At 44.3% G+C, this 27,925-nt stretch overlaps 2 pseudogenes; one reads left to right on the top strand and one right to left on the bottom strand.

The window, feature by feature from the left end:
- The first annotated feature begins 3,612 nt into the window (after window positions 1-3,612).
- On the top strand, window positions 3,613-5,307 carry LOC144783172 (dnaJ homolog subfamily B member 1 pseudogene; annotated as a pseudogene).
- Window positions 5,308-13,642: 8,335 nt separating this feature from the next.
- LOC144783171 (dnaJ homolog subfamily B member 1 pseudogene) overlaps window positions 13,643-27,925 on the bottom strand; it is a 67,661-nt pseudogene continuing 53,378 nt past the window's right edge.

The raw sequence follows: 27,925 nt of genomic DNA, 5'->3' as shown, positions 1-27,925 counted from the left end.
ACTTTCCTAGATGTTTTTGTAATGTGATGTCCCAAATACAGAACCTTCCTCTGACAATACTGAAATTGTGTAGAGGACACATTGTGTTTGTTCTCTGCTAAATGGTCAACAAGGCAATGGTGTCTTGCTTGCATGCATCTTCGGTTTGTCAATGACATAAGCAGGTCAGTGATATATTGAACCAGGACTGAGTTGCTTGCCAATTGCAAGGTCTCCAGATTTTCTTTAGTATTTTATTAAAGTATGAGGAGCTTTCTGTATACCACTAGGGTGCTCAGCACAATGCCAAGATTTTATTTTTGAATCAAAAAGTGAAAAGAAGCTGACTATCTTCATGTAGAATGGAAAAGAAGGAATGCTTTACACGGGTCAATGACCATAAACCATTCAGCGTCAAAGGGTATTTGGAAAAGTATCACAGTAGGATTCAGTACCACCCTACAACATGGGTCAACTATCTGGCTCAGCTTTCTCTAATCTTGGACAATCTTCTATTTTTTTTTTGCTTTCTGCAGACCCATCACCTGTGAATTGCAGTGACTCCCTAATATCCTAAGATACCTTAGTTTAACATGGATTCCATCACAGGGGTAATTCCAGCCACTGCCTTTGGTGTGAAGTTGTATTTGGGCATTCAGGGATACTCTGCATTTGGTTATATAGTTATTCATGTTCAACAGCTTTGATTAGATTGGTAAAATCCTTGTACACTGACTCTTAATTCGAGAGGTAAGTTTTCCCTTGCCAGCCCTGGGAGCAGGCATAGCCGTGCAGGTAAGATTGGTGGGACGGGGTGGGGGGAATTCGACATATGATGATGAGGGAAACTTAAATTTAAAAAACAAGAAAACCGGGGGCGTGGCTTGGATGGCAATGCAGGCGGTTGCCTAAGTTCGAGAGCTCCGTGACCCCGGGGAAAAGAACGGCGAGATAAATGGCGAAAGTCCTCGGTCTCCCACGCAAAACGGAAAGAAGTGTGGGGGAACACACAGAGCAGCAGAAGAAGGAAGCCTGAGTGAGCGGAACAACAGATAGAAGGCCAAAAAAAAGCCAAGACCCCCAAGATCGGGAGAACGAAGTGAGCAGCCCAAGATGGCGGGGCAATAAAAACTCACGGAGAAGCCGCAACGAGTTGGGAAACACCAGGCTCATCCGGAACCAGGCTAAACGCGGAGGCTACGAGCGAACGTAGGACAGAGTCTGCAGAGGTCGGGGAAGAAAAGCCCAAAGTGAACGAAAGGTCAGGCCTCGCACACAAAAGGAAAAGGGGCATGATCCGAAGCTAAACAAAGGCGGCCATCTTAATCACCTCACTGTACGAACAACACAAGCAGAAGTGCAACCGGGAGGGGAAACACACGGGAATCAGTCCAGCGAAGTACTCGCCTGGAGGACTAACACCCGGGAAACCAAGAACAAGCGGCCACACACGGAGGACGGAGATGCGGTGCTGAGGAGCACGAGTGAGGCAAGAGCAATGTGCAAGCAGAACAGCGGTATACGCACCTGAAGCGGAGTGCAAGAGCGGTGCAGAAGAAAAAAGAAAAAAAGGGAGGCCAAGCCGTGCGCAAGGTAGGCTGGGCAAAAACGAAGCACTGTTCGTCTCTTTTGCAAGCGCCGTCCACCACTCGAAAAAGCACCAAGGAAACTACCAGCAAACAGAGAGGCGGCGTCCATCTTGGAAAGGTGCGAACAAACAGTGGCGGCCATCTTAGAAGGCGGCAAATCATATCGTATCATATCGCAGCACATGAAGATCACACCAACAGAAGCACAGTCCAATAAAGAGTAGCACTCGCCCGACGGGTGTGCACCCGAGCATCAAGATACCAAAGGCCACACGCTGAGAACTGAAGTGCGGCGCAAAGTGCGGTGCAAGGTGAGGCAAAAGCGCGAACAAGCAGTGGCGACCATCTTAGAGGGGAGCAACCGGCGGTGGCCATCATAGAGGAGGCAACCCACCGGCTTGCTAGCAGAGAAAGCGAAAGCGATCAACCTCTCCAACCAGAGCCCTACTAGACTCAAGCGACGGCCCCCCAACAGTGGGTCAAGATAACAAAGAGAGACGTCCTAAATAAGGGGGCTAGCAACGAGGTGCAAGAGGCAAAAACTGGTTCTTGTGAGGGTCAAGCGCAGCGCGACCAAGCGCACAGCAGCAGCCTTCTGGATAAACAGCGCGGCAGCCATCCTGGAATAGTTGGTCACCCCTGTGGCGGTAGGAAACGACCGAGAGCCACCGGCATCACGGGAAAACGGCGAAGTGTGAGAAAACAGAACGAAACAAGCATCAGGAAGGTCCTGAGAGAGGGAACCGCCTCCAACCGCCTCCAACAGCACCCACCAGAGCATTAGAGACCGGCAACAGCCCCACAGAAACGGAAGGTGGCAGACACGTTAAAAAAAGGCTGGCCAAGAACGATGAGTTACCGGCACTAAAAAGAAAGGGTAACGGCAAAGTGAGGCGGCAAAGGTAAGAGCCTGCAGCACATAAAGTGGGACAGCAGAAGAAAAGGGACAGCGATACGGAAGCCCAAAGAGCCTGTCCAAACGTAGCGATACAGGAAGCAGAAGGGAGGGCACCGAGCACACCCAGGTAGAACACCCCGCTCAGGGACAGAAGCCCTGGCGTCCGGGAAAACCAGAACAAGGTGGATAAGGTGGCCTAGCAGGTTCACCTTCGGGAGCTCCACAAAGGCTGACAAGGACACGATCAACATAAAGAACAGCCCACCACAAGGTGCACAACAGTCAGACCAGCAAAAGAAGGAAAGGCTGTCCATATACCAAGAAAGAAGAGGTTTAGGAAGGATGACGACCAGTGACATCAAAAAAATTAGGAAAGACCTGGAATCACCAATCAAACTGAAGAACTTGCAAAACACAGAGACTGCGATGGACCTGCTCGTCAAAAAAATAACCGAAGCCAACGACCTGGCCAAAGCCACAAAGATCTCCATGGACAATGTCCAGCTATAACTTACAATAAACAACAGAAATGCACGTGCCGTACTCGACTTGACCTGGATTATTTATCCTCAAAACATATGAACTAGAACATCATGTTTTGTGTGATTTACCACTTCTTTTTTATTAATTTTTCAATTGTATTTATATGTTACCTTTGTTTTGGTCTCTTAGTTTGCCAAATTCACATTTTTACAACCTTATATATACAAAAAATACATTCATATTTACAAGAACAACAAGTTAGTTTCAATGTACACTTAAGAAAAATAGTAATCAATCGAACCACCATTCATTCATCAGACATACCAACACAAACAACAATAACAATCTATTTTTAAATAGATACCGGAATCAGAATATTCACAGTAGAGCCCTAAATAATTAATAATCTCTAAAGGAGATAAAAGTTCCACAATCTTTTGGAAACCTCTTTTGTAATTTGGGCTTATTGAAAGGACCTTTGATTACTATTTTTCTGTTGTTTATTATTAGCTTGTGGCAAGCTGTGCCGTTGGGAGCCCAGACCCAGTGGTGGTTGTTTTTCAGCTATAACTTACAGCCATACGTGCGGACCAGAAAAAAATAGCAAGCAGAGTAGGGGAGGCAGAAAGGAGAATCAGTGAAATAGAGGCCAAATCAGGCATCATGGACAAAGATATACGCTACATCTCCAAGATTTCTAGCGACATGCAGAGATTGCTCGCAGAACAAGAAGATAAAAACAGGAAAGGGAACATCAGGATCCTAGGTGTACCGGAAGATGAGGAGGAGACGGCGGGCTTATGCGCGGCACTACTTGAAACACTGATACCCAAGCTGACTGGCCTAAACTTTGAGCAGGGGTGGGGGAATCATATCGCCCGACGCCCGAACCATGTTGTTTTTATTGATGGGCAAGAAGATTTATTGTCTATTATGTCCGACGGACAAGTAGACATTAAATCACGTTAGTACAACAGGTTGTTGGCACTCTGGGGCTCACAGCCAATCCGAAGCTTGCACAGAGTCTTTGGAGGCATCTGATTGGCTAGCAGCCCATGACTGGGCTCTAGCCAGTGATTGGCTGTGGGGGTTAAACGTCACTCAGTCTATGCAAGCAGAAGTCCGTGGCCGTAGCGGGGCTCGCTTTCAGGTAAATTAAGCAGTTTTGCCCGTTTCAGCATTGCTAGTATTTGAAAGTGTGAGGTTGGATGCTCCCATTAAACTATTCTGTACTTGATTGCGTGGAATTGTGACAGAGGTGCGATTTTTTTTTTAGCAACTATCGGTAAAACTGGCCCGCCGTGGCGCCTCAGAAGAGGACGTCAAAAAAGCGTATTGCAAGCAGGCGCGCTGCGCCACTACCGTGACAAAAAGAGGGAGCCAGGCTCTGAGAACAGCTTAATGGTGATTGCCGAGGCTTCAGACGTGGTTAGTGACCCCAAAAAACGAGAGTTCTTCGACAAGTACAGTGAATATAATTATGAAGGGCGTCGATGGCGGGCTCGGTGGACCCGTCATTCAGTTACACTTTCCACTGTGATCCTCATAATGTTTTCAGAGTTCTTCAATTCTTTTGATGCGTGCTACTGTGCACGAAGCGCAACAAACACACGGAAGTTAATGACCCATTTGCCAGCTTTGGGATGGGGGTCGGTGGATTCAGTAACGGGTTTTCTGCGGGCTCAGCGAGGACGTAATCACGTCAGCAAAAATCAAGACCCTCCAGTAGTGCATGCACTTAAAGGTATCTTGATGAAATCTACACCGGCTGCAGCAGTTAAATGAAGATTTTTTGATAAGCACCTGAATCCAGACGGCAGAACTGCACACTCCGAAGGACGAGATTGTAACCTTAGAAATCAAGAAAGGGCATGAAGATTACCTTCCCTAATGAAGGAGACGAAACACCCACAAGCATCCTCTCCGATCGAGTCTTTGTTCTGAAAAGATAAACCCCATCTAGTCTTCAGAGGGAAGGCTCGGACATTATCCACCCAGTAAAAATCACCCTGATAGAGGCGTTCTGTGGTACAGTTAATCCCCCGACCCTGGACAGCAGGACCATCCGACCGTCTTCAAGGACGACATAATTGAAACTGAATCCCAGGCGAAGGCCTCCTGCCACCCAAAGCCGCAGAGCAGCGGGGCGACCTCATCCTCAGTTCCCAGACTGAATTCCTCCCTCATCAAAGAAAGTACTGGAGCAGATACTGCCCGCATAGCCACAACGTGGACAAAACAATCGAACTGGAAAGTTGGTGTTTGGCCTGAAGAAAAACTGTAAAAAGTGAGTGTTATACAGGAATATTCAATAGTAACATGCTTAAGGCATTCTTGTATTAAAACGGGTGTCATGTTTTCAAGTTTTTATCTATTGGGCCTGACCAAAGGTAGTGTGTGTGAAACTTGGGGTTGCATTATGCAAGCTGTTGTTTTTTCACCGATATACAGCAGGGTACCATGACTTCACTGTGCACCGAGGTTAGGTACTGGTAAAATGTTTAAAACATGTAAATCCGTATTTGTATGGTGCACTTGAACATCTGCATAGTGCATTAATGTTTGTTAAAGTCAATAAGCCAGACAGCAGAGGCGCAACTAGACTGAGGCCCATTTGGGGGGAGAGGGGGGCCCTAAACTTCCAACTATAGACAGTGAGTGGAGATGCAGGGGCTCTAAGAAGGGGTGAAAACACAATAAAAAGCTTAGTTAACAAATGAATGGTCTTTGAAAGACCTGTGAAGTACTCGGTTGCAGCTGCGTGTGTGCCCGGGAAGCTGTCTCAGCCCAGGCTGACACACACGGGGGGAGGGAGTGGGGTCTGAAGGCCTTTGATCCCAATCAGCGTTGCGCCGCGCGCCTGCCGTACAGGGATACCATTTCTCCTGACTGGATCATGCAGCTGTGTGAGGGGTGTTCTCAATGAGGTGGGACAGCACTTATTTGTGAGGTTTTAACTTTCCCATCCTTTGCATGGACTTTTGAGGGGGTTGGAATGCTTTCATTTTTTAAATCCTTTCATCTGTAATGTCCATTTTCAGGTGTAAGGGCCTTTGCTTCTGTGGAACTTCTGAGAATCTTGGACAGTGTCTCTGTAAATCTCACCTCTTGTTAGTAATGTTCTTAATACAGTGATTAATTAATTTTTTTAAAAGCATTGCTAGGGTGTTTAAAAGGGTTATTTTTTCGAGCAGATCGCTCTGAATAGAATAGAACTGCTGCGCCTGCTGTGACGGACTGTGTGTACTGAGAGACCCTTATGGCTGCAGGAAGCGCAGGCTCCCATCGCCCTCATCGCTGCTATTGGAGTAGTGCCACTCAGCGCACCTCTCCATTGGTGGGCAGAGCAGATTCAAACTCCCTTTCACACAAGACGTGTGACAGAGATGCCAGATTGTGCAATTTCCCTCACAAATGGGTGATATTTTTCCCATTTGTGCGAGAAAATACTCAATTGACCAGTGCCTTCTATTTTTCAAGCTTAATTTGGCCCATTGTGCGCATATTTTTAAGCTGTGGCGGCGCCTCAGCGTCAGCACTGCAATTTATCATTCTTGAGCTGCCATGCTTGCTAAAAAATTGTAAAAGGACGCTGCCATTACTAGATAATGGGTAAGGAGGTACCCGAGAGGGAGGCGCAAAGGTGGCATTGCATTTGCGGGACTCACTACGATGATTTTCTTGAGGAGGGTCCTGTCAGTCTGGAACAGAGGCACGACGCATAAATTGCACCATTCTCATTGTTTGTTCAGACCCATGACTTCAGACCCAGATCTGAATGTGGGTGAAAAATACATTTATTTCGAAAAGTGAATGTTGTTTTCCATAGAACACAGTAGATGCCTCAATGTACTAATAATATCAAATTCTGCTATTTGTGTCATGTTGCAGAATGATATGTGATTGCGTCATCACTTTTATGTCTGTCTTTAGCCAAGACCTTTTGATTTTACTAAAATATGTATAATATTACTTAATGGTGCTTTAAGCCACCTCTATTCACCCATTGGTCTGTTGTTGGGTCATTCCCATATTGCTTCAACCCACTACAGCATACAGCATGGGGAAGTGGGTCAGCATCATTACTTAATCCTCTGATTAAAGTCACTTTGAGTAGCTGCAGTGCATTTTTCTCTTTCACAAGGTGCACATCCACACTCAAGGAGTTTCCCTGAGTACCAGAGTTACCAGATGTGATCGTAGAACACATTTGAAGTGAGCCCATGGCATATTTCAGCTTTATCAGTTCCTATCTCCTTCCAACGCTGTTGTAAATTCTGTTTGAAGTGGACTGCTGCTCTCTCATGGCATTCCCGGACTCTCTTTCACCAGTGGTTATTTGATCAACTTTGCCCAGGACAAGTGGATTTTGCAGGACATGTAGATCTCAGTGGTATTTTGTCCCTTGGACAACTAGATTATTTGGAAAATTCCACACCCCTGTTTGAGAGAACCTTCGAGATCGACAAAGCATACAGAGTTCCAGCCACAAAACAACTGCACATGAAAGGCCCAAGAACGATCATCTGCAAACCCCTGAGAGCGAATCACACCGATGCCATTTTCGCCTTCGCACGTAAAGGCCAAACTCTCAACTGGAAGGGCAAAAAGATAATCATCACCCAAGACTTCTCAAAGGGCACGGTAGAAGCAAGGAAGGGATTCCTAGCACTAAGAGACACTATGAAGAGAGCCAAGATAACGTGTAGCTTTGTAGGCCCAGCAAAAATGAAGATAACAGACAGGAAGGGCACACGTCTGTTCGATGACCCAGCAGAGCTACGTAAGTACCTTCAGGAGCCAGATCAGGAGGAGATGGAACAAAAAAGCCCGGGAACGGCAAAAAGAAGAGCCTCATCGGACGGCTCGGAGACAGGAGAAAAGGGAACAGCAGGTGGCCGATAAAAGTCTCTGTAACGTCATGGGACCACAGAGGAATGGATGGACAACTACCTCGAATGAACAACATCTACCTCAATGGAAGAAAAAAAGAGACCTACCTCACGATAAATGGAGTGGAGAACTAAGAGACTACTGAACGACACCTACCTCAGGGAAATCGGTATGAAGAACAAAAAGACTGCCAGAAAAGTATTACAGAACTCCTAGAACGTGATCATTGTTGGGCGGGCCCAATGATCGGCAAATATCCTTTTATTATGCACAGCACGGAAGGGAGCAGTGGAACTTTTAATGTACCCGGGGGGGGCGGAGGGCGGAGAACCGATGCTGTCGCACATTTACAGTACGTTGACAGGGGGAGGGGGGTGGGGGGGTGAGGGGGGAGAAGGCGGGGGGGCCATACAGCAAGGCCATTCGCAACTTGGTGGAGCTATCTATTCTTTTTTTCTCTCTCTCTTCTACCTATACACACATGCCCATCCCTATCCACACCCCGGGGGAGGCCCCAAGATGGGTGGCGAGCAGCAGGCACACACCGACTATGGAGGCTGTACATAGGACACACCACAGTGAGCAGCGACCTAACTAAGACGCCATGACCACACCCGACACTCAGGGCCTAGCGCAGATAGCCGCAGACATCAAGATCGTATCACTAAACGTCAAAGGCCTCAACCACCCCGTCAAGAGACGGAAGACATTAGACTACCTGAACAAACTCAAAGCGGATGTATACGTCCTCCAAGAAACCAGAGTGTCCATAGAGGACGCAAACAAGCTTAAGGCAAACTGGATAAGTGAGGTCGTATGCTCACCAGCAGTCAACAAAAAGAGAGGGGTGATCACCATCATCAGCAAGAAAGGGAAGTTCAGGGTCCACGACAACGTAGCAGACACGAAAGGTAGAAGGCTAGTCACATGCATCAAAAGAGGCAAGGAAACCATGCACATAGCAAACATCTACGGACCGAACGCAACAGACAAAAAATTCTGGGAGGAGGTAGAAAGCGAGCTCAGCAAGATCCCACTGGGAGAACTACTAATCACGGCGGGCGACATGAGCCAGGCGATGGACAACGCCATAGACAGGCCCCCGCTCAGGCCTAGCCACGCCACACAAGAACAGAATACACTTAAGAACCTATGCACCAAACTTGCATTATCAGACCCATAGAGACTACAGCACCCAAGCGCCAGAGAATACACATTCTACTCAAACCCTCATAACTCGTATAGTAAAATAGACTATATACTCATGTCAAACACACACACACACCTGACTGACACAACAGAGATAGGACCCATAGCAGTCTCAGACCACGCTCACATCTCCCTCTCCATAAGCGGGAAGCATAATGAAGCACCGAGCAGAAGATGGCGTCTCAATAGCGACATACTAGAACACCCCGCTAACATCACCGAAATAGAAGAGGCGATCAAACAATACCTCCAATACAACGACACAGGAGAGACAGACGTAATGACAATATGGGATGCACTTAAAGCCACAATAAGAGGGAAACTCATAAGCATTAAGGCACGAATGAACAGAGGGAGGAACAAAAAAATTAGAGAGCTGGAAGAACAGATAAAGGAGCTAGAGAGCAACCATATTGCAAACATACAGGACAGAAACACACTCACATCACTCACAAAGAAAAAGTACGAACTCAACAGTTTACTAAGCGAGAGAGCCTCCACATGGATCAACAAATACAAATCCACTAACTTATGTTCAGCAAACAAAGCAGGAAGGGCCCTAGCAGGATACTTAAAAGCCAAACAGAGGCAACACTCAGTCGCAGCAATCACCGATACAGACAACAAGACGCACACGGGTAACAAACAAATCCTCGAAACCTTCAGGAGGTTCTACAAGGACCTATACACCGCAGACACATCACTGGAAGCTGACGGGGGAGCCAGCCTGCTAGAGAAACTAGACCTACCCAGACTAAGCAGCGAACAAAGAGAGGCGCTAGACCAAAAGCCGAAATAGGGATGGCCATAGACTCGTTAAAACCCAACAAAGCCCCAGGGCCAGACGGCTTCACAGCAACTTTTTACAAACAATTCCAACCGCTGCTCAAAGACATACTGGTCAGAGTCTTCCAGACTTGTGCGGAGAAGGGGAACATGACAGACTAAATGGCGAAGGCAAACATTATTGTCATCCCCAAAGATGGAAAGGACCCTCAGTTCCCACAAAACTACAGGCCAATCTCCTTAATAAACGTGGATTGCAAAATCTACGCAAAAGCAATGGCGGCAAGATTAAATGCATACCTTCCCCTTCTCATACACAAAACACAAGTGGGCTACCTGAAAAACAGACTCTCACAAGACAACACCAGACTACCCTGCCACCTAATAAACCGCACCGCAAACAGCACGGAGAAGGCCGTCATGATAGCACTAGACACGGAAAAAGCCTTCGATAGAGTCTCATGGCCATTCCTAAACCAATGTATGCGCAAATTCGGACTTGGGGAAAAATACAGAGGCATGATTATGTCTCTGTACAAAAACCCACGGGCTCGAGTGGTGGTCAACGTAGCAACATCAGAAACACTCACCCTAAGCAGGGGAACGAGACAAGGATGCCCTCTATCACCAGGGCTATTCCTGCTGGCACTAGAGCCACTCCTCCATATGATCAGGACAAACCCGCAGATCACAGGGGTGCAGGTAGAGGGCCAAGCCTTCAAACTTGCAGCATACACGGATGATATCCTGATCACCACAAGCAACCCACAAGAGTCAATAGAGGCACTCGTACAGACAATAGAGGAATACGCACAAGTCTCAGGGTACAAACTTAACAGGGAGAAATCTAAGTGCAAACCAATGAACTGCCACACCACCAGAACAGTCCTAGGCACGTCCGGGTTGGCGTGGCAAACAAAACCCCTAAAATATCTGGGCCTTCTCTTCGGGGGGGACCTCAGATCAACCTTAGACCACAACGAGGAAGCGATACTGAAAAAGATCAAGACGAAACTAGACACATGGGGCTTCAAATTCGTCAGCTGGTGGGGAAGAATTGAGACAATCAAGATGATGATCACCCCCATGCTAAACTACCTGCTGTCCATGCTGCCACTAACTCTAACCACAGACTTCCATAAGCACATGGACAAAGCCATTAACATATTCCTATGAGGAGGGAAAAAGCCAAGAATAAGCCTAGCGAAACTCAGACTTAGAAGAGAACAGGGTGGACTGAACCTCACAAATTACAAGGCCTTCCAAATGGCATGCCTTGCCAAGCAGGGACTACACTGGGTAGCCCCAACACCAGACTACATGCCAGTATGGCTGGACCTGGAAATGGGCATTCTAGGAGGAGCTGATCCGATCATGGCGCTTACGGCAAACAAACATCCAGAAGTCAAAAACGCGATACTACGCAACACAAAAACAGCGCTACTGAGAGTAGACAGGGAACTAGAAGTAAGCATCAGAGGCACCAAATGGGAATCAATATGGTACAACACCAAAATCACTTACAAGGGTAGAGCGCTAGAGAGCAGAGAATGGCTCAGCAGAGGAATCACAACGCCAGCACAACTAGAAGTAGGAAACAACCCACTCACCTACAAGGCACTGCAGCAGACAACCAGGCTACCGGACAAGGAATTCTACGAATTCCTAAGACTCAAAGCAGTCATTACCAAAGCAAAACTTTCCAAACTCAAACCCACCACAGGGGTGTGGAATTTTCCAAATAATCTAGTTGTCCAAGGGACAAAATACCACTGAGATCTACATGTCCTGCAAAATCCACTTGTCCTGGGCAAAGTTGATCAAATAACCACTGGTGAAAGAGAGTCCGGGAATGCCATGAGAGAGCAGCAGTCCACTTCAAACAGAATTTACAACAGCGTTGGAAGGAGATAGGAACTGATAAAGCTGAAATATGCCATGGGCTCACTTCAAATGTGTTCTACGATCACATCTGGTAACTCTGGTACTCAGGGAAACTCCTTGAGTGTGGATGTGCACCTTGTGAAAGAGAAAAATGCACTGCAGCTACTCAAAGTGACTTTAATCAGAGGATTAAGTAATGATGCTGACCCACTTCCCCATGCTGTATGCTGTAGTGGGTTGAAGCAATATGGGAATGACCCAACAACAGGCCAATGGGTGAATAGAGGTGGCTTAAAGCACCATTAAGTAATATTATACATATTTTAGTAAAATCAAAAGGTCTTGGCTAAAGACAGACATAAAAGTGATGACGCAATCACATATCATTCTGCAACATGACACAAATAGCAGAATTTGATATTATTAGTACATTGAGGCATCTACTGTGTTCTATGGAAAACAACATTCACTTTTCGAAATAAATGTATTTTTCACCCACATTCAGATCTGGGTCTGAAGTCATGGGTCTGAACAAACAATGAGAATGGTGCAATTTATGCGTCGTGCCTCTGTTCCAGACTGACAGGACCCTCCTCAAGAAAATCATCGTAGTGAGTCCCGCAAATGCAATGCCACCTTTGCGCCTCCCTCTCGGGTACCTCCTTACCCATTATCTAGTAATGGCAGCGTCCTTTTACAATTTTTTAGCAAGCATGGCAGCTCAAGAATGATAAATTGCAGTGCTGACGCTGAGGCGCCGCCACAGCTTAAAAATATGCGCACAATGGGCCAAATTAAGCTTGAAAAATAGAAGGCACTGGTCAATTGAGTATTTTCTCGCACAAATGGGAAAAATATCACCCATTTGTGAGGGAAATTGCACAATCTGGCATCTCTGTCACACGTCTTGTGTGAAAGGGAGTTTGAATCTGCTCTGCCCACCAATGGAGAGGTGCGCTGAGTGGCACTACTCCAATAGCAGCGATGAGGGCGATGGGAGCCTGCGCTTCCTGCAGCCATAAGGGTCTCTCAGTACACACAGTCCGTCACAGCAGGCGCAGCAGTTCTATTCTATTCAGAGCGATCTGCTCGAAAAAATAACCCTTTTAAACACCCTAGCAATGCTTTTAAAAAAATTAATTAATCACTGTATTAAGAACATTACTAACAAGAGGTGAGATTTACAGAGACACTGTCCAAGATTCTCAGAAGTTCCACAGAAGCAAAGGCCCTTACACCTGAAAATGGACATTACAGATGAAAGGATTTAAAAAATGAAAGCATTCCAACCCCCTCAAAAGTCCATGCAAAGGATGGGAAAGTTAAAACCTCACAAATAAGTGCTGTCCCACCTCATTGAGAACACCCCTCACACAGCTGCATGATCCAGTCAGGAGAAATGGTATCCCTGTACGGCAGGCGCGCGGCGCAACGCTGATTGGGATCAAAGGCCTTCAGACCCCACTCCCTCCCCCCGTGTGTGTCAGCCTGGGCTGAGACAGCTTCCCGGGCACACACGCAGCTGCAACCGAGTACTTCACAGGTCTTTCAAAGACCATTCATTTGTTAACTAAGCTTTTTATTGTGTTTTCACCCCTTCTTAGAGCCCCTGCATCTCCACTCACTGTCTATAGTTGGAAGTTTAGGGCCCCCCTCTCCCCCCAAATGGGCCTCAGTCTAGTTGCGCCTCTGCTGTCTGGCTTATTGACTTTAACAAACATTAATGCACTATGCAGATGTTCAAGTGCACCATACAAATACGGATTTACATGTTTTAAACATTTTACCAGTACCTAACCTCGGTGCACAGTGAAGTCATGGTACCCTGCTGTATATCGGTGAAAAAACAACAGCTTGCATAATGCAACCCCAAGTTTCACACACACTACCTTTGGTCAGGCCCAATAGATAAAAACTTGAAAACATGACACCCGTTTTAATACAAGAATGCCTTAAGCATGTTACTATTGAATATTCCTGTATAACACTCACTTTTTACAGTTTTTCTTCAGGCCAAACACCAACTTTCCAGTTCGATTGTTTTGTCCACGTTGTGGCTATGCGGGCAGTATCTGCTCCAGTACTTTCTTTGATGAGGGAGGAATTCAGTCTGGGAACTGAGGATGAGGTCGCCCCGCTGCTCTGCGGCTTTGGGTGGCAGGAGGCCTTCGCCTGGGATTCAGTTTCAATTATGTCGTCCTTGAAGACGGTCGGATGGTCCTGCTGTCCAGGGTCGGAGGATTAACTGTACCACAGAACGCCTCTATCAGGGTGATTTTTACTGGGTGGATAATGTCCGAGCCTTCCCTCTGAAGACTAGATGGGGTTTATCTTTTCAGAACAAAGACTCGATCGGAGAGGATGCTTGTGGGTGTTTCGTCTCCTTCATTAGGGAAGGTAATCTTCATGCCCTTTCTTGATTTCTAAGGTTACAATCTCGTCCTTCGGAGTGTGCAGTTCTGCCGTCTGGATTCAGGTGCTTATCAAAAAATCTTCATTTAACTGCTGCAGCCGGTGTAGATTTCATCAAGATACCTTTAAGTGCATGCACTACTGGAGGGTCTTGATTTTTGCTGACGTGATTACGTCCTCGCTGAGCCCGCAGAAAACCCGTTACTGAATCCACCGACCCCCATCCCAAAGCTGGCAAATGGGTCATTAACTTCCGTGTGTTTGTTGCGCTTCGTGCACAGTAGCACGCATCAAAAGAATTGAAGAACTCTGAAAACATTATGAGGATCACAGTGGAAAGTGTAACTGAATGACGGGTCCACCGAGCCCGCCATCGACGCCCTTCATAATTATATTCACTGTACTTGTCGAAGAACTCTCGTTTTTTGGGGTCACTAACCACGTCTGAAGCCTCGGCAATCACCATTAAGCTGTTCTCAGAGCCTGGCTCCCTCTTTTTGTCACGGTAGTGGCGCAGCGCGCCTGCTTGCAATACGCTTTTTTGACGTCCTCTTCTGAGGCGCCACGGCGGGCCAGTTTTACCGATAGTTGCTAAAAAAAAAATCGCACCTCTGTCACAATTCCACGCAATCAAGTACAGAATAGTTTAATGGGAGCATCCAACCTCACACTTTCAAATACTAGCAATGCTGAAACGGGCAAAACTGCTTAATTTACCTGAAAGCGAGCCCCGCTACGGCCACGGACTTCTGCTTGCATAGACTGAGTGACGTTTAACCCCCACAGCCAATCACTGGCTAGAGCCCAGTCATGGGCTGCTAGCCAATCAGATGCCTCCAAAGACTCTGTGCAAGCTTCGGATTGGCTGTGAGCCCCAGAGTGCCAACAACCTGTTGTACTAACGTGATTTAATGTCTACTTGTCCGTCGGACATAATAGACAATAAATCTTCTTGCCCATCAATAAAAACAACATGGTTCGGGCGTCGGGCGATATGATTCCCCCACCCCTGCACCATCTTACAGTATGCACAGAACCTAAACAAGACAGGCCACCAAACAGCGCAGATCTACAAACTAATCACACCACGCACCACAACCCTTAACAACAAAACAATAGCCTTCTGGGAAGAAACCATACAGAGACCACTAAACGAAGAAGAGAGGGCCAAATTATGGACATCGGCGTCCAAAAACAAAATCACACCGCAGTTGGCACAAACAAAATACTGGATCCTACATAGACTACACTGGACACCTGCGAAACTAGAAACAGTGGGGGCAAGTGGCAGCAGCACCTGCTGGAACTGCCATAAAGCAAGGGGTGATCTAGCCCACATGATATACGAATGTCCCAAAGTCAAAGCATTCTGGAACAAAGTATATAACCTCATAAACACAATCACGGGATGCCAGATACAACGAGGTCTAGCAGGGATTGCCACCAGCTTCCTAGAAACACAGCTTCAGTCCAAAGAAGTACGCGACCTAGTTGACGTTCTACTAACTGCCGCAGTGAAAACCATCCTGGGGAACTGGAAGAACACCAGCAAAGCCACCTTCAAACGCTGGTTCAACTGGGTAACATTCCTTCGAGGGGCAGACAACATTACCGCCAAGCACAAGGCGGCAAACCACACAGGCAAGGAAGACATGTGGGAAGCCCTCGATGCCTATCTAAAGAAGTGACCAGCAACCCCCAACCCCCCCCCCCCTTCTTTTCTCTCTCTCTTCTCTCTTTCTCTCTCTCTCTCTGGCTCCACTAGGCCAAAGTACATACAAAAGTGCACACTATAAGAGCAGCCCAAGCAAGACAACTGTATGTGTTTGTATATGTAAAATTTATTTTCAATAAAAATATTCGAAATAAAAAAAAAACAAGAAAACCATAGTTTTCTTTTTTTTATTCAAGTTTCCCTCGTTGTAACATGTAGAATCCACCCTCCTCGCCGCTCTTACCTGCACGGGCTACACCTGACTGGGAGCAACCCAATGGTTGTCTTTCGGCTCCTCAGTTTAAAGTCTGCATCTTCATCTTTTGTCTGAAGTTCAACACTGTGGTATATTATAGATCACACATATGATCATGCAAAGCAAATCCCTTCCCAATAGACTGACTGGACTCCAGAAACAAATAACAAACTGATGTTTCTCCTCAAGAGGCCCAATCATCATGGGGAATTTAGCTGAAACTGGGTTAGGGCTCTGTTTATTGGAAACATCTACCACTTGGACTTTTTTTTTTTAGAGGAGTAGGTTTGGAACCACTACCTTTCAACAGTAGAGTGGGTAGCTCTAGTGTCAATCAAGTGGCCATTTATCCCCTCATCTATGAATAGCACACTCTGGTCTACCTCTACAACTGTGCAATGCCCCTCCGCTCTAAGGTGCTGTCATTGTGATTGAGTAGAATCCAGTTCACAGAGATTGTTAAAAATTGTAAAATGTTGGAAGGTGTTTTTTCTCAGTAATTGTTTTTGCTGAGACTAGGAGTCTATGAGTTTATGATTCAGGATCTTCCTCAATGACAGACACACTTACAAAGAGAACTCCTCCTATTCGAGGTTCTGCTTCCAAATCTGGGTAGTACCTGTACCAGATGTACCCAGGGCTATATTAACATTTGAGGTACTCGGGTTGTAAGGATAACAGTAGTGCTCATGGCTCTCAATAATGGATCTGGAGTGGCAAGAGGAAAACCTCCCTCTGGGGGGCTCAGATCAATTGGCGCACTCACACTGATGTCGAAGGGCTGTGGTTCCCCCCAGCTTCATAAACCGCTTTATATGGATATCATCGAGAAGTCAACAATTTCACCCAAAGAGTAATTATTAGAGTCACTGTTATCCTCGTCTCTGTTTTCCCCTTTCCCACCTCCCTCTTGTGGTTTAATTCTTTATGCTTTTCCCTTTGTTGTCGCAGGGTACTCCTTATGCTAGCAATCAAATTTTTTCTCCATCTTTGCTACTCTGCATTCTACTTGGCTTCTATCCATCTATGGAACTTCTTACTCACTTGAGTAATGTATTTCGCATTCTCTTTCACATGTCCGTTTAACTCCCTGCAATCAAAGCCTAATGTGGAGCAGGTTTTGATAGGTGTTGCATCTCATATAACACTCCCCTCAGGTTCTCAATTATTCTCAGGTTAAAGTGTGGGGGACATTGCACAGACCATTCCTCACTGTGATATTATTCCACTGTTTTAGCCAGATACACATGTATAATCCAACCTTGGTTGTCATGCAATATGCATACAATATGCAGGTTTGCCCACTGGAGGACCCTCCTCACCTTCACAGATAGATGCTCTTAGATCATTTCTCAACAAAGCTCTCAATTTCTTGAAAGATGTAATCTTCATTCTGTATGCAACACAACACAAAATCAGTATACTTGAATTGAAAAAACAGCACTTTCCAGCATCACACAATGTAGTATTCAATGACCCGCACACCCAATCTTAGTGTGAAAGCACTCAGTGACATAACGACCAATCTCAGTACATCACGCACACACCAACTGACCGATCCCAGCGCAACACCGTATGAGCACCTCACAGCACATCACAGAGGCTCAAACTCCCCAGTTATCAGCTTCACATATTAGAAACCAGAAATAAACAAACCTCTTGTTTGATCCACTAAAGAAAACCAAAGTAAACAATCAGTCTGGGGTCACGGGGAATAGCACTTTCCTGGAACTATCACTCACACAAAGTGAATTCTCGACCAGCAGGAAATCATTCTGACTAGTGCTGTCTACTCCTCTGTGCAAAATGATTAACCGAAAACCAATCTCATTTAATACACTCTCACAACAGTAGTTTAATAAGTACCTATCTTGGTGTGGCCAATAGCATCCCACGATCCAACACCTCTCAACCTTAACAGGCAAGTAAAAAAAAAACCTTAATATAACTCAATATCTAACCTGGGATCTTGGATTGTGTTAAATCGGATAACCAGACTTCAACTCTTTGCAGCAATCACTTTCATTTTCATAGACACAAGCAAAATGCGCTAAAGGAGATTTCAGTTCTTAACCCCTTCGACGCTCATGACGAGCTGGGCTCGTCATGCAGTAGCCTCCCAGCACGCTCATGACGAGCCCAGCTCGTCATGAAACAATGGGATTCACGATTTACCAGCACAGCAGGGGAATATCATCAGCAGCAGAGAGGTTAACTTCAACACAAACTTTCCTGAACCCAGTATGACACCACATCTCAAAGTATTGCCTTTTCTTTTTTACAAGTAGTCTTCTTTCACTGTTTCAGGTTTAGGATTCTGGTGTCTGATTACCAGATGTAAACTCGTATCCTTATCAAGAAATTCCAGTCACCAGATTGATGTCTACCTTTTGGGATCATAACTGTGATCCAGGATGGGCTCTCCAATTGTTTGAGTGCAGGATTGGGACTGATCCTGAGAAAGACTGAGGAGAGCCATCATTATGTGGTGCAGGAACCTAAATGGGTAGCGGTGTCATGAGTGGTGTGCGTGATCAACAGAATTAGATCAGCAACTTCAGGTGTCCTCACTGCCACCGGCTGCTCGCTCTCAGCTATTCTAGAGTATGCATGCTCATTGATCAAGGCAGAGACTACAGACCGTTTTCTCAAAGCTCACACTGGTCGCAAGATTTTGCTTAGGAACTGTTAAAATATATCACCCCCCCTTCCCTACAGAGAAACACTGTATCCATAATGAATGGATTGGCCCTTACTGTCACTTTTATTAAAATACTCCCCCGAGACCTTTTGAGATAAATCTAGTAGCTAGTCTAAAACAATTAACCAAACGCAATAACTCATCAAAACCTGCAAACACTGCTATTGACGACAACTCATAACCAAAAACACATAGTATAACTAATACTCACACTCTTAGGACACTGCAAATGCTTCATGAACATGGGCATGCGGTCAATACACATTACAGGACCCCGGGAGCTCAGATTGTGGACTGGGTTGGGCAGATTTTAACTGTCTCTGGTGCAGAAATGTAATATTCACTGCCTCAGTAGAAACCTTTCTCTGCTACCAGAGTTTATGCAGCATTTTGCACGGCGCAAACTCAGGTCCATCAAGTAATGGATTTTTAGTTCTGACTGAGGCTAACATTACAATAACGTGAAGCACATTAGGCCTCACAAAAATGTTACAGCCTGATTCATCATTCTCCCGTTTTGCGAGCCCCTAATAGCGATTCATAAGGAATCGCTACTAAGGACTTGCAAAACGGTATTCATGTAGGAATTGCAAAAAATATTGCGATTCCTACATGTTCCTTATTTGCGATTAGCAAATTGCTAATCGCAAATAAGGAATAACTCTCCATGCATTCCTATGGGCGAATGAATGGGGAGTTATTCCTTATTTGCGATTAGCAATTAGCTAATCGCAAATAAGGATGCGATTTCAAGGGTGCAGGGGTGTCCAAAGGACACCCTGTAACACCCCTGAAATGTAATCTACATTGGTGTTGCGCACACACATGTCCAAAAGATATGTGTGTGTGTAACATGCAACTTAGAAAAATGCATTTAAATGCATTTTTCTAAGTTTTTGCTGTTTACCGAGAGGTCTGACCTCTCGGTAAATAGCGGCCCAAAATTGCAATTTCACAATTTTAAAATGATTCATGAATTGCATTTAAGGAATCTCAAATAGAGATTCCTTAAATGCAATTCTTCGCAAATGTGCGAATTCTTTAATAGCGAATTTTGCATTTGGGATGATGAATCCCAAATGCAAAAATTGCACTCGCAAAAGGCAAGATTCTGAGAATCTTGCCCTTTGCAAGTGCAATTTAGCTTGATGAATCAGGCTGTTAGAGTATTAATTTGCAAACCATGAAGGTTCATTGAAACATTAGCAAAGTTACCAACTCAAATCATCCTATTAGTTGCAATTCAATAGTCAATACATGTGTGTATTAGTTAGTATAATTAAAATAATTAAAAACCGTAGATGTAAAGATAAATATCGTCTCAATAACAAGAAAGCAGACTCAATTTCCCATGAAGGGAAGACCCTACACTGTGAGCGTAGGAGGAAATCGGGGAAATTGGGAAGAAGTAAGGCTAAAGGTGTCAGCATATAAAGCCTCTTAAATGCAGTATTTATATGTTATGTTATGTTAATTACATTCCTTTATCGCAACGGTTACCCTAGGGTTTCCTGGCGCTGATCAGTGCCTATCGATTGGTGACGTGTATGGTCCTATAGGATGAAAAGCCATGTTTTCAGTCCTTTTCTGAAAGTAATGAGCTCGGCGGTGTTCCTAAGATGGAACGGAAGTTCATTCCAGGCCCTTGCGGCACCTGTGATAAAACTTCTACCACCGCAGTTAACTTTTCTGTCTGGGACCCTTCTGGGAACGTACCATTGAAAACGCTGTTTCAAATGGTCTGGCCAGTTCCCTGGAGGGCCTTAAAAACAGTGCAGAGGGCTTTGAATTGAATCCGTTGTTTGACTGGGAGCCAATGTAACTGTTGTAATAATTTTTTAACTGAGACAAACTTGGGTGTCCCAGTCAGCAATCTGGCTGCCGCGTTTTGCACGTGTTGGAGCCTATTTAGGTGCTTTCTATGAATATTTAGGTATGGACTGTTGCAGTAGTCCAATCACAACATGATGAGTGAAGTAACCCCTGTCCTGTGATAATCTGCCGGTAAAAATTACTTTATCTTCATTATTATTCTGAGAAGATAAAAGCTAGCTAAGACAACTACATAAACTGGTCCCCAAAGGTAAGTTTGTTTTTCACTATGACCCCCAAATTCTTTGCTTTCTTAGTATGTTCCGGGCGGGTCCTTAATTCTTCCGGCCACCAGTCTGGCGTCCAGAAGTTGGTATTGTTGCCATAAATGATGACCTCCGTTTTGCTTGAGTTGAGCTTCAAGCAATTCATAGACATCCACAGCCTGACCACTTTCATGCAATCATGAAATCTTCTTCCTATCTCAGCCTCTTGCCCAGGCCGAAGTGACAGCACTATTTGCGTGTCATCTGCATACGATTTCAGCTGGAACCCAAAGGATCTTATCTAGGCTGCCAGAGGTGTCACATAAACATTAGAAAGTATGGTACTAAGGGATGAGCCCTGTGGCACTCCACACGGAAGGGAAAAAGGTTTTGAGCTGACTTTATCTAAGTTTGCACTTTTAATTCTTCCTGTGAGGAAAGATATTTGAAATAACAAAATGATAATTAGCCCGGATTATACAAAGTTGAGCGGCAAATATGAAACAAAATACCTTACCGCCATGGAGTGCATAAAATATGAACGCATACATAACGCATATAGCAGTAAAGAGACAGAGGTATGTTGTTGAGAGAAGAGATGTCTAGTGTAGATGTATCGAATAGTTCTCTCTTCTTTTTCTTTTTCTTCTATTATATTCTATCAGGCCATACAGCTTTTTAGAGCAAATCACTAAAGACAGTGAACATCATGATATCACAGCACAACTCTGATCCAACTGAGTTGTTGAGGTTAGTATTTTTCTCTTTCATGCAGATTTATAGATTAGGGAAATGAAGGACCAGAATATAGTTATATGTAAGCTGATGCAAGTTAATTTATTATTTCAGCCACATTATACTACATACATTTATCAGACCTCTGATTTTGACCTCCTGATCCAACATTCACATATAAATAATCAAAGGAAGGAACTATAATAGACTGGGTAAGCAACTTCTAGGTGCGAATATTATTATCACATACATAGAAATATTATCTAATGTGGATTAATTTATTATGTCAGTCACATCTATACAATTATCGAGTCCTTGGTCTTGACCTTTTGATCCAGTAACTGAATACAAATAGATAAAGGAAACGATCACAATAGATCTGGTGAGTAATTACTAAGTGAAATCATATGTATATAAGATCTATAAGAGAGAGGTATTGCTATATCAAGCAAATAGAACAGAAAATACCCAGATCTGGGCAGACATTAATCTATCAGATATGTCTCAAGTTTATTCTGTTGATACTGAAGAAATAGGCCCTATAATATACAGTGCTTGTTGTTCCATGAAATTAAATAAGTCCCTTGAACCATGTAACCGCCAAGCTTCGAGATAAGCATATAAACCCCAAAAGCAAATAAGACAGTAGAAAGAAACCTTTATATGTATTATGTGTTTAGATAACATCACACTATGGGTGCAATGAGAAATTGTGTGTTATGTGTTCACATGTTTTGCATTAACAAGACTTGCAGTGGTTCACAGCAGGATTCAAACTTTTGAGCTTTTTGACCATGTATATAAGGGAGGGTGGTAGTCTGTACAGAGACACATTGATGTTATTGTTGTAATTTGCATTAAGCTTTAGACTGCTAAAGTACTTTTAATAAAACATTCTCTTCTCATTTTAGTAAACCACTGGTATGGAAACCCTGAAGAAGGCTTTTGCCGAAACGCGTTGGTAGTTAAAACCTGTGGTGGTTAAGATCTGCAACCAGCACTTTTTCGTAAAATCAACGCCATTTTGTGCCTGTAGTCAACAACTGCAATTTGTGTTTTTGAAATCGGCATATAAGTGTTTTTTGTTTGACAGAATTTGGATAACTACTTGCTAGATCAGCCTCGACTGCTCTGTTTGTATTACCTGAAGGCACTTGTACCTTTCAGGATATATCATACATTGTAAGATTTTGTGGTTTAAACTTGTACAAGAGAATTTAGAATGTGAATTTTATGAAAAGAATATTTCATTGTGAATATATTTTTGTATGCTTTGCTAAATTTAAAATAATTTAAAAGATAGAAAAAGAAAAGAAAGAAGTGAAATAAAAAATAAAAATATAAAAATCTTTTAAATAATTGTAGTCTTGTTTGTATAATTTGATCCTTTTGGTCTAAGGTTTAATTGCTTCACATTTTTAGTATCGAGCACTGTGCCCGGTGCAAAGTCCTTTTCCAAAATAGTTGTTTTCCCTGCTAGGGTAGTATCTTATCTTGCAGGGGGCCCGTGTGTTTTCCAGAGCAAAATTTCAGGAGGTTCCAGGCATTACCTTGTACCCCGTCTTCTGATAAGCGGTTCATCAAAACATCATGATAGACTGTATCTGAGGCCGCAAAGGGATCCAGCATAATCTACTATGAAGGTAGAAAACCCTGATAATTGTGTGAACATTCATACTCCATCATATAAAACATCTAAAATCACTGGTCATAAAAACATTCTTTGCAATGTACGCTCTTTACCTAAGCATACTTCTGAAATATGGGACATAATCTCCACAAATGAACCTGACTACTGTTTCATGACTGAAACGTGGCTTAAACCCCATTCTACTCCTTCCATTACTTTGGCCATTCCCTCGGGATATAAAATGATCAGGTTAGACAGACCTAAGAAAATAGGTGGAGGAATTGCTATTGCTCATAAAAGTCACATTGATTGTTCTGTTTTGGCTGAACTCTGCACTCCAGACATTGAAATGCTGATTTTTAAAACAACTCTTTCCACCAAACAAACCAGACTAGGAGCCCTGGTTTATCGTCCCCCTGGACCTAGCTCTAACTTTGTCAATACATTACTGGAAAATCTTGCACCATATGTTCATAAAGACAAAGATTTTGTGCTAATAGGTGATTTTAACCTTCACAGCGAACTTATAAATTGTAAAGAAGCACAGGCTTTTCTTAACGATCTTTTATTACTAGGTCTCCAACCACACAATGTGGGCCCAACTCACGTGGCCGGACACACCCTAGACCTGATTATTACCAATTTCTCTGGTGTCATATGCCTGCCCCCTACACAGGTCAGTTGGACTGACCATTTTATCCTTGAGTTTTATACTCCCTATCCTGCAATCACTATCCCCAAAACCACAAATATCCCTGAAATACGGCGGCAATGGCATAAAGTTAACGAGGCCTCCTTCGCTGAGAACTTTGCCCAACCCTATCATGAGATTCCCGATGATATCAATAAAGCTATTGATATGTTCAGCAAAGACATTAAAATAGCCATAGACAAGATAGCTCCTTTAAAGCAATTTAGACCCCGACCAGCCAAAAAACAAGAGATCTGGTTCTCTGAAGAGCTCAGGAATCTCAAGAAAGCAGCTAGGAAATTAGAAAAGATTTGGAGATCTACCCATCTGGTAACAGATAGGAAACAGTATTGGGACGCCTTAAGCATATATCATAAAGCTATCAGAACGGCGCGAAAAACACATATTACCAATCTTATTACGGCTGCAGATAACTCTCCCAGAGTATTATACCAGGTCCTTCACTCTTTCATTAATCCTACAGTATGTGAGAGTGCAGACACTTCATCACAACTACTTTGCGACAATATATCGCAATTTTTTTGCACTAAAATCGATCTTATCTATGCTAAAATAGTCAATGCAAACAATATCTTGACTACAAATACAGTCCCCATCTCTCAGGATTCAGAACTTGATAGTGGCCCTTATACTTTAGACCTCTTCCCCCCTATCACTCATAAAGAGGTATCCCTGCTCATGGTGCAGATTAAAAGTGGAAGTCCCGATGATATCATCCCGGCAAGACTCATGCCCGCCTTGCTCGGAATTCTATCACCCACCATCGAAAAACTTGTTAACCTTTCCCTTTCTACAGGATCTGTCCCTAAGCAGTGGAAACAAGCCTTGGTCAGACCAATCAGGAAAAACACCACAATTCCTTGGAATGATTTGTCTAATCTTAGACCTATTTCGCTACTGCCGTTTTTGGGAAAGCTCGCTGAGAAGTATGTTAATCGTCAGTTATTCAGCTACATTGAGAAAGCTGGCGGCCTAGACTATTCTCAATCTGGGTTTAGGCCGAAACACAGTACAGAGTCCACCCTCCTGTCTGTCACTGACGATCTGCATATGTTTCAGGACAAAGGCTACTCAGTAATTTTGGTGTTGTTAGACCTTTCAGCCGCGTTCGACACCGTGTCACACAACATCCTTATTGACCGGTTGTCGAACGTAGGGGTCAAGAACAAGGCCCTTGCCTGGCTAAGGAGTTTTCTTACGGATCGGACCCAGACTGTCACCATGGGTAAATACAGATCAACTGAGGTAGAGATTACGAAAGGGGTGCCACAGGGCTCCTGTTTGAGCCCAACACTCTTTAACATCTACGTGGCACCCCTGGCAAGAGTGATGCGCAAATTTGGTTTCATCCCCGTGTCATATGCGGATGACACGCAGCTCCTCTTCCCCTTTCAAAATCTCACTACAGAAATAAGAAACTCCTTCTCCGCTGGCATGAAAGCCGTCGCACAGTGGATGTCCACCAACTTCCTACAGTGCAATGTCAACAAGACGGAAGTAATGCTGTTTGGAGACGCCAAATTACTGTGGACCCCTGACTGGTGGCCGTCTGATCTGGGTACTGTTCCAGAGCCCAAACAGATTGTCAAAAATCTGGGGATACGCCTTGATTACGATCTTTCTCTCAAACAGCACAGTAATATGGTAGCTGGCTCATGCTTCCATACCATCAGCATGATGCGCAGAATATTTCCACTGCTACCGGACTCCTTCAGAAAAACTTTGGTGCAAGCCCTTATACTGAGTCGTATTGACTACTGTAACGGGCTGCTCCTTTCTGCTAATGAAGGAGTTCTGGACAGGCTTCAGGTGGTCCAGAACACGGCAGCTCGCCTTGTCCTAAATGCTCCCCCAAGAACAGCATCAAAACCCCTATTACAGAAACTACACTGGTTGAGCGTTCGACAAAGAGCCAAGTTCAAGATATGCTGTATCATTCATAAATGCCTAAATGGAAATGGCCCCACATATCTGGAGCGGAAATTTACCTTCTACACCCCCTCCAGATCGCTGAGATCCAGTGAGAATTTTCTGTTGGCTGTACCTCGTGCAAAAAAAACCAGACTTGGAGGGAAAGCCCTATCTGTTGCGGGGCCTACACTGTGGAACAAACTGCCTCTGGCCCTCAGGCTCTGCACAGACCATTTAAAATTCAGGAAGCAACTGAAAACTCTGCTGTTCACTGATAAAATCTAGACCTTATCCCTCATCTGCATATTTGTTGGACTCTATTTGGTATCACAGCGCAGAGATACTCCGATTGGAGTCGATTCCAGCGCTATAGAAACCCATAAATAAATAAATAAATAAATCAATGCTGCGTTGACTCCTTGGTCCAGAGCTTCCCTTATTTCTTCTGTGGAATTTATCAAGGCCAGCTCTGTGCGATGCTCTGTTCTAAACCCATATTGAATCAGGTTTAGTAAGTTGTTTGTTTGGAGGAACATGCTGAGTTGAGTATTCATTACTTTTTCAATCTTTTTGGCTGGGAGGGGGAGGCGAGAAATTGGTCTATAGTTGTTGGGGTCCTTAGGCTCAAGATTATGTTTTTTAAGCAGCGGAAGAATGGATGCTATTTTCCATCTTTTGGGAAACAGGCCAGACTCAAACTTGGCATTAAACAGTGGGGTGAGTGATGCACCAATAAGCTCTGGGACTTGTTTGATCACATACACTGGGCATGGGCCATATAGTGATCCAGATCAGATGGAGGTCAGGCGATTAATAGAATCCCGCTCCTCCAGTGGTGAAAATCTGTCTAGAGTGGATTGTGACTTGGTTGCACTGATCGCCTGCACAGTTGAGACCCCTAACTCTGCTATCTGGGAGAACTGAAATGAGGAAAAGATGGCTTCCACCTTCTGCTTAAAGAAGGTGGCTATGTTCTCACATAGTGCAGGACTGCTCTGATTTTTAGGGGTGATGGGGTGGTCAGTTTTAGCATTGTTTTAAAAACTTCTTTAGAAGAGGATTTTACCTGAGTGATTTGCTCTGTAAAAACATCCTTTTAGTGTTAAATAATAGTTTCTTATAGAGGGTAAGGCTCAGCCTATAGGACTCTTTGTCAGGGTTACTATAGTCTCTTCTCCAAGCACGCTCTAAGCGTTTGCAGGCATGTTTTTGCTTCCTTAGTTCTTCCGAAAACCAGGGGGCTGATGGCTGAGAGCACTTGGGGGTCCATAGTTCAAGTAAAGCTTCTAGCAAGTGGGGAGTGCATCTCTCTCATGCAATAGGAAAGAGAATTATCTCTAAGAGACAGGCAAAGCTCCTCTGCACAAGGGAGAAAGACATCTGCATCTAAGTCCACATTGCATTCGTTTTAATCATCCCTTTTCTTTCAGGGCTATTGATAATGGTTTTTAAACACTCTCAAAACAAGTATTCACAATTTCTATCATTATCTCTTCTGACATTGATCTCCTAAGGGAAGATTTAACATTTTTACAACAAGGGCAGGATCAGATGTGAGCAATAACGTACTTAAATTGGCATTACGGACTATGAAAACGCACCCTGGCATCTCATACACAAATCTGCCATGTCTGGTCCTTATACTTTGACCACACAACAGATAACAATTGTAAAAGAGGAGGTGCCGTACACTTTATTGTCCATAGAAAAGATAGAGCATCCCTTTTTCGTCGTCAGGAGATACATATCTCACGTGGCTCCTACATGGAGTAATTTCCCTTCAAATCACTGCTTTCCAATTCTAGGATTACCAGAAACATATATCCTATGGCTTGTATGGAACAATTCTTTTATTCGTTTTCACAATATCATAACATTGCGTATGCCTACAATCACTGGCCGGCATCGAGTTTAAATGCAAATGAGAGAGACAGAGCTATGCGCCTACAACCCTGTAGACCAGCAGCGAATTTCAAAATATCAGTAGCATGTGTTTCAAATTTCCTACCAGTAGAAAGTAAACAGCCTTATTTATGCCATGGACTGTGAAACATA

The sequence above is a fragment of the Lissotriton helveticus genome, chromosome 9 (genome assembly GCF_964261635.1).
Source record: "Lissotriton helveticus chromosome 9, aLisHel1.1, whole genome shotgun sequence".
Taxonomy (NCBI): domain Eukaryota; kingdom Metazoa; phylum Chordata; class Amphibia; order Caudata; family Salamandridae; genus Lissotriton; species Lissotriton helveticus.
The sequence above is the reverse complement of the archived record's forward strand: the minus strand, read 5'-3'. Positions and strand labels throughout refer to the sequence as shown.